The sequence below is a fragment of the Elephantulus edwardii genome, unplaced genomic scaffold (assembly GCF_000299155.1).
Source record: "Elephantulus edwardii isolate Elephantulus edwardi_28Jun2011 unplaced genomic scaffold, EleEdw1.0 scaffold00213, whole genome shotgun sequence".
Lineage (NCBI taxonomy): Eukaryota > Metazoa > Chordata > Mammalia > Macroscelidea > Macroscelididae > Elephantulus > Elephantulus edwardii.
Window position 1 is genome coordinate 4,693,853 of NW_006399963.1, and position 8,368 is coordinate 4,702,220.

At 40.4% G+C, this 8,368-nt stretch overlaps 1 pseudogene; it reads right to left on the minus strand.

Annotated features, from left to right (window-relative positions):
- The window catches only part of LOC102843607, an 8,419-nt pseudogene extending 353 nt beyond the window's left edge, over positions 1-8,066 (minus strand).
- Between the last annotated feature and the right edge of the window lie 302 nt (positions 8,067-8,368).

The window sequence follows — 8,368 nt, forward strand, 5'->3', positions numbered from 1 at the left end:
CACCCCACCCCCACCCTCAGTTCGCTCTTCTTTAAAAGCAAAACTCCTTCATTGGTATACAATCCCCCCCTACCCTACCACCCTCACCCCGATTATACTCCACTCTGCAACCTTCATTCCAAACTCTTATGATAATCATAGCGCCCTAAAATATATTATTTTTAAACTGTTCTCTCCCTCATCGACCTCAATGCAGTATACATAATTTATCCAGTTTTTCTCAGACTTACCCCCACCCTGATGTCAGCCTCATTCTACAACAGTAGCACCATGCAGTATTTGTCTTTTTGTGACTGAGATATTTCACTCAGCATAATGTCTTCCAGGGTCACCCATTTTGAATAATATTACATGAGTTCCTCGTTTTTCAATGCAGCGTAGTATTCCATTGTGTGAATATACCACAGCTTCTCTATCCATTCGTTTGTTGATGTGCACTTAGGCTATTTCCATCTCTTTGCTATTGTGAACAAAGCCGCGATAAACACAGGTGTGCATGTATCTGCTTGGATATCAGTTATGGTCTCTTTGGGGTATATTACCAGTAGTGGAATTAATTGCTGGGTCAAATGGTATCTCTATTTGCAACTTTTTGAGAAAGGGCCATACTGCCTTCCACAATGGTTGCACCATTTTACAAACTGTTTCTTAAGTGTGCTTTGAGATGCTTTTTGTCCATTTTCATAGCACTCATTTCCAACCTTCATCACTGGAAGAATACATAGGACCTTCAAAAATGCATAAACAGGGAAGAACTCGATGTCAGGCAGATGAAGGGCTTCATAAATGGTGGGTGGAAGCTCTGTACCTTTTCCTCTGTGTTTCCACTTGATTCTCCAACAATGAAGCTCAACAGACAATGTGTTAGGATTGGGTAAGTCACTCTTGTACATGTCAGCATGGTGTTCCTCTGACGTATTAAACTTGAGCTGCCTCATGACAGAAGGGACCAGAGATAAGCATTTAAGAGCTTTGAGGTGCTGTTCTGAGAATTTATCTCTAAGTTCCTGAATAATGTGTTCCACAGTTGGGACACTCAGGGTTTCTTTACAATAAATCTCTGAATTAGCTGAAAATCCAGGTTGCCCTGATGAGCTCAGTGGAATTTCCCAAGGAGTTTTATCTGAATATTAAGATTGGATGCCAAATTTGTGGCTTCCTTAAACCAAAATTCATGATACACCTCAGTATTTTCCATCACTTCATTTAGTGAATGCAGCACAGCAATTAAGCTGCTGGCAGCAAAGAAGACATCAGAGATCTGACCCTTCATGTTTTCCCCAAATGTGTTTGTAAAAGACAAGACATTTTTAAGAATAACAATTGTAATGATGAAATAAAAAGCTGTTATTGCCCTACAGAGTATGACATCTCGGCCAGCTATGCAGTTATTCCATCTAACACTTGTGTCATTATTTATATAATCTAAACATAGAACAAGTGCTTGCAAGAGGTCCACTAAGATTTCAAAAGCATCATGCCGCTCTGTCCACTGAGAATGGCAAATTTTCTTCAGTTCATTACCTCTTTCTTCACTGTTCTGAAAAAGAACAGAAATTACATTGTCAAGTACTAAAAGCAGTTGTGGTGCTCGATGGAAGAAAGAACAAACTTCCTCAAGTGTTCCCAGTATAACAGATACTTCCATAACAGGTACAGATTTTTCTAACCACATATTTAAGACACAGGAAGAACAGAGTCTATAGACGGCATGAGGATATTTCTCTAAAAGCCTAGAAGTGACAACTTTCACCTTGGAAGAAAATCCACTAGACATGATGTAAGCCTGACCACGACAGTACTCCATGTTGAATTCCCATTTTTCAGTTATAGTAGTGTGAAATTTCACAGCCAAAATCTCCGCATAGGCTTCTTAAAGTAGGAAGTCCACAAATTCCTCTCTCGGGTTATGAGATTCATCCACAAACCTCACCAACACAGGCAGATGCTCTTCACCTGCTATGTCCACCACATCGTCGGTGATACTGGAAAAGAAATGGAAACCTCTCACTTCCCTGAGAGTTTCCTTCCGAATGCAGCTCTCACAGATCTATTTCTGCTGGGTTTGGGGACAGAACAGTGTATTGACTGCTGCTGTCTCAAAACACCTTCTCAGAACCTCTTCACCAGAATTTATCAGGCACTCCAACAGAGCTTGAAAGTTATCAGGAGTAAAGAGACCATCTGGGATTTCATCAGTTTCATAACCATCCAGAGGTACGTTCTGCTTTTCCATAAGAATAAAAATTTCAAATAACGATTTTAGGTATTCTTTGTTTTCCTTCTCTTCAAGGGTTGAAGGCAAAATGTATTCATTCTGTTCTTCACCACCTTCTTTTGCACTGAGGTTCTGAGTATGCTGCTGTTTGTTTCTTTACGTGTTTGTTGTTGAGAAGTTTCATCTTTTTTTTTTTTGTTTCAGTGTCCTGATTTCATCTTCACTCAATTCTTTTATTCATTTTCTGTGTTTTATTCCTACTATGTGGATTATTCAGATGACGGGTAAGATGAAATACCGTTGATATAGCATTAACTCGAAGAACTGTCCTATCTCTCCCAGTGACTTAGTAAGTATCGGCTTCAGGTAATTTTGAGAAATAACCCAACCATTCTTTAGATTTCTCATGCTCTGCACAATGTATGCTTCTCAAAGTGTTTGGAAAATAACCGATAATGTTTATTAAGCAGATCAGGTTTTTTCTCTTTTAATTTTTATTCTCCACCTACTTCTGGCATCTGGCCTGATCCTGCGGGAACCTGAAGAAGGCCAGGCCAGGTCTTACTGCGTGCTCTTCTACATGCTGTTGGGGGCAACACAGAATTTGGTATCCTCGCCCACTCGCCCACTCGCTGCTCTCCCCTCTCCGCCCACAGCCCGCCAGCCCTTCAGGGTGGGGAGGAGAGTCTGGTCGACCAGCCTGCTCGGGAAGGCCACAGGACAAGGGAGGGCGGGCAGACAAGAAGCACAGAGGGGCAAGAGGGGCGCTGCAGTCTGAGGCCCGGCAGGAGAGGCAGCTCCGCAGTGCTGTGGATTTACCGCCTCTGGCGCTGGTGCACCTCCCCCCCTTCCTAGGACGCTCACGCCTCCTTCCCACCATAAAGATTTTTTAAAAAACAAAAGTATTCTGAATGTCTTCTGCCCAACAAACACCTGAAATGTTCAAAATCTCTAGCTCTAAGAGAAATGTAAATAAAAATAACTATGAGATATCGCTTCACCCCAGTAAGAACAGCAAAATTTAACGGAACAGCAAACATCAAATGCTGGCGAGGTTGTGGAGGAACTGGAACCCTATTCACTGTTGGTGGGAGTGTAAAATGGTGCAACCGCTATGGAAGGCTGTATTACGCTTTCTCAAAAATTTGCAAATAGAAATACTATTTGACCCAGCAATTCCACTACTGGGAATTTACCCTAAAGAAACCATAACTGCTACCCAAGCAGATATATACACACACACGTTTATTTCAGCTTTGCCCACAGTAGCAAAGAGTTGGAAACAACCCAAATGTCTGTCAACAAACAGATGGATAGAGAAGCTGTGGTATATTCACACAATAGAATACTATGCAGCATTGAAAAACAAGGAACTCAAGAAATATTATACAAAATGGATGAACCTGGAGGACATTATGCTGAGTGAAATATCTCAGTCACAAAAGGACAAATACTGCATAGTGCCACTGTTGTAAAACGGGACTGACATCGGGGTTGGGAGGAGACTGAGAAAGGTAGGTTAAGTTATGTATACTCATTGAAACAGATGAGGGAGAGACTATTTAAAAGGGATAGATGATTGGGTATTATTGTCATGACAGGAGTCCAGAATTCAGGAGGCATAGCGGAGTGGACTTGGGGTGAGTGATTGTATAACAGTGAAAGAATTTTACTTTTCAAAGAGAAGAGCGAATTGGGAGGGGGAGGTTGAGCAGGGAGAAAAGTGCAACAATGAATTAATAGAAATCCAAAGTCTTTGTAAACATTCATTAAAATTAATCATACACACAATAGTCATTGCTGTTTATTATTGACAAATCATATCCCCACAGATACCTCACATATAGCATGTTCTTTGAATAATCAACTACCTCAAATTATTACCTATAAACTGCACACTCCTGAGAACCATGAAGAGGAACTGAGGGAACTTTCTGTTTAGCAATCTCTGATTCAATCTCTCAGTCTATGGTGAAGAGCTGATTTGTTTGAATTTCTAATAAACCACTAACACTTGTTATTTTAGTTTTTCTGAATAAGCAGACACACTGTAGGTGGTAGAAACAGTTGGATTTGTTAGCACCAACAACAATATGATGGGAGAAGTATGGTTACTGGAGATATGTCACAGGATTTTCAGTGCATGTAAGTCTCTCTTTCTGTGGAGAATGTTTTGTGAAATTAAGATTTAACCACATTGCCATATTCATGCCCTTAGGCTGCAGACAATAGAGCCATAGTATGTTTATGTTTTTATATGGACTTTTCTTGGTAAACAGTTATTGTAAACAAATAATTTCGTTACTGACCTTTGAATGCAACTATGATTTCTCAGTGTTGGCACTGTTGACAGTTCGAGCTAGGTAATTCTTTGTTGTGAGGGACTATTCTCTGTACTTTAGACCGTTAGGCCTCTCTGCCCACTATATACCCTCACTGTTACCTGTGACAGCCTGAATGACTATAGATTGCCAAATGTCTCCTGAGGAACAACCTTGTCGTTGGATGAGAACCAAGGAGCTGCATTCAGCTAGAGATAGTCCTTCTTTCTCATATGGGGAAAGGTCTGTGGTTTCTGCTCTGCCATTTCTGCCAATATACATACTGCTTCTAGAAACTTTTGTATTATAAACCCGGGACCAAGTAGTGTCAGGCACTGTTTCACGTACTAGTCTGAATTCAGTTAACTTGTGCAAGTCAGACATAAAGTCATCAGTAGATGGGTAGTCACTGAAGTGTAGATTGTCATGGACTCTAGCATCATTATTGGAGCAAGTAGAAATTAGTCTGTTCCACTTTTGTCAACAAGCAGCAAATTTTCCATAACTACTTCCCAAGCTGGTGAATCTGGAAAAATAATCTTTGAAAATTCACTAGCCTCTGCAGAAAATATAAAATTATTGTTATTTTTGGTTGGTGTCATTGAGTAAGCACCAAATCCTAGACAAAAGAATGAAACCCTGCTCTGTCTTATGTCATTCTCATAATGTCTTCAGTCACTTTGTCAACCCATTTTATTATGGAGTTTTCTATTACTGATTCTCTGTATTTCCAAAAATGCTATCTTTACACCTCCTAACAACATGCCCAAAGATGAAGCTTTACATTCTTTGCCTCAAGGAAGTACCCTGGTTGCACAACATCCTCCAAGACAGATTTGTTTGTTCATTTGTCAGTCCATGGGATATTTAATACCCACAATTCAAAGGCATCGATTGTTTGATCTTCCACACTTATCATCTAACTTTTGCATGCATTAAAAAGCAGTTTAAAAATACCATGGGTTGGGTCAGGTGGACTTTAATCTTTAAACTTGCTTCTTTATAGGACTTAAAAGAAATCTTCAACAGCAGATTTGTCCAATGCAATACAACTTTTGATTTCTTGACTGTTGTTATCAGGAGTGTTGTAAATATATTGTTGAAAACTTCAGTCTTTTGTCCATTTATGTTGCCTACTGATCCAATTGTGAGGACTTTTGTGTCCTTTATGTTGAGATGTAATCATATTGAAAGCTGTAGTCTTTTATCTTCCGCAGCAAGTATTTCAAGTCCTCTTCACTTTTAGTAATCAAGATTGTGTCATCTACACTACAAGGGGTTAATAGGTCTTCCTCCAATTCTGATACCATACAAACTGAATATGTATGCTGATAAGATAAAATTCTGATGCATATTTTTTATTCAAAACTGTGAAGTTCCTTTTGTTAAGTTTGATTGTTCGATCCCTTTTGATTTTTCATTGACTGATTCTGTTTTATTCATACACAAATTCTGCATAAGCACAATAAAGTGTTCTGCAATTCTCATTCTTCCTTTGTTGTTGTTAGGTGCCACTTAGTCAACTATGACTCATGTTGTTCTTGTTAGGTGTCATTGAGTCACTTGCAACTCATAGTGACCCTATGTATAATAGCTCTGAACCCTGCCCTATTCTGAGCCAGTCTCACTGACTCCATCATACCTAATCCCATTGCCCTAGTTACCATGTCAATCTATCTCTTCCAGGGTCTTCCCCTCCTGAACTGTACCTCCACCCTTCCAAGCATGATGTCCTTCTTTAAGGAGTGGTTTCTCCTGGCCACATGCCCAAAGTATGTGAAGACAGAGCTTCAAAATCCTTGCATCCAAGGAGCACCCTAGTTTCACCCTCTCCAAGATCTCCTGGTGATCCGTGGTATATTCAATACTCTTTTCCCAGCACTAAAACTCAAAGGCAACAATTCTTCTGTCATTCTTAGTCCAGCTCTCTTATGCATAGCAAGTAATTGCAAAGATCATGGCCTAGATCAGGTATACTTTAGTTTCTAGATCATTGTTCCTAAGCACTTCGGAGAGGTCCCTAACAGCAGATTTCCTTAATGCAATTTGCCTTTTGATTTCCTGACTGCCAGTGCTAAGAGTGTTGATTGTGGAGCCGAGCAAGCCGAAATTGTTAACAACCTCAATCATAGCAACCCCATAAACAACAGATCTGAATCATGCCCTATCCTGCTCATTATTACAATCACTGTGTCAGTTAATCTTGTTGGGGATTTTCCAGTCTTTCTCTGACCTTCCACCTTTCCTAGTATGAAGTCTTTTTCCAAGAACTGGTCCCTACTGGCCAGTTGGAATATAGTTTTAATGAAATTCCATTATTCCATTGTTGTTGTTATGTGTCATCAAGTCACTTGTGACTCATAGTGACCCTGTGAGTAACCCTAGGTACAACAGCCCTAAACTCTGCTCTGTCCTGTGCCAATCACACTGTCTCTGATACACTGATTCCAATTACCCTAGTCACTTAATCAATCCACCTCATAGAGGGCCTTTCCCTCCTGTGCCATCTTTCCACCCTCCCAAGCATGATGTTCCTCTTCAAGGACCTCCTTACAACATGTCCAAAGTATGTCGGACGAAGCCACAGAATCCTTGCCTCCAAGGAACAGCCTTGTTTAACCCTCTCTAGGATGAATCTGTTTGTTTTCTTAGCAGTCCGTGGTGCCTTCAATACTCTTCTCCAGCACCACAGCTCAAAGGCATCAATTCTCCTTTTATCCTCCCTAGTCATTGTCCAACTCTCTGCTGCATAATAAGTAATTGCAAAGCTCATGGCCTGTATGAGACACACCTTAGTTTCCAGAGAGACACCATTGCCCTTCGGTACTTTGGAGAGGCCCATAACAGCAGACTTTCTCATCGCAATAAGTCTATTAATCTTTTTATTTCAGTTGGTTCTGTTGTGACATTGTCCCTTTAGTTCTTTGTTTTTGTTTGTTTGGGTTTTTGTTTGTTTGTTTATTTTAAAGGTTATTTAATTAGATCTTTTGCAAGAAACCTAGAACACCAATTTGTGACGATAAACTTCATAAGTGAGAAGGAATAAAGAACTCCAGTAGCTTTTGAGCTGAGGAACTGCTCTGATTTTTGGCAACATTTGGAAGTCCACACCTTTGCGATCCACCTTGTGCTGCTCTGTAATCTTATATTTCTCCGTCTCTGTGTCAAAGATCTCACTCTCCTGGTGTTGGGCCTTCTACAGCTTCTGCTTCTTAAAAAAATAAACGTCAGTGAGATGCTTTAGGATTTTCACACCACTGATGTCAACTTTAGTGGAGATGGCTGTGACAAATTTATGGTGTGTTCTCTGCAGAATAACTCTACTGAAGGGTAGAACCCCTATCACAAGGAGCAAGCCACTGTCCAGCTGCCCTCTCATGTCTCTGTGATGTCCAGTGAGGATTATTGGAACTGTCCCCTGATGCTAGTGCAGAGCTTGCTCACATGCTGAAGGAAAGGTTTTTTACAATGTTCATCAGTTTCTGAGGCATGTCTTCAGTAGGGCCATACCTCTGGGGTACTACCATTCTTATCACAACCAGTTGGTTTTGTTTTGGTAGCAAGAAAGTTCTTCTTTTCAACCCCGGACTTAGTGGCTGAATATGTCCTCTTGTGTGTGGCCTTCCTGTAACATATGACCGATTGGAAATATTGATTCCTCAGACTTGAACAGTATTGCGGATATAGTGGGGCTTCCCCTACATGGGCATTTTGTCCTTGGCATTGGGTTTTTTTTTTTTAAATTTAGGTTGTTTATTTTTCATTTCAATGAACATCTACAGAGATTTTGGGATTCCATTCATTCATTGTTGCACCCTTCTCCCCGCAC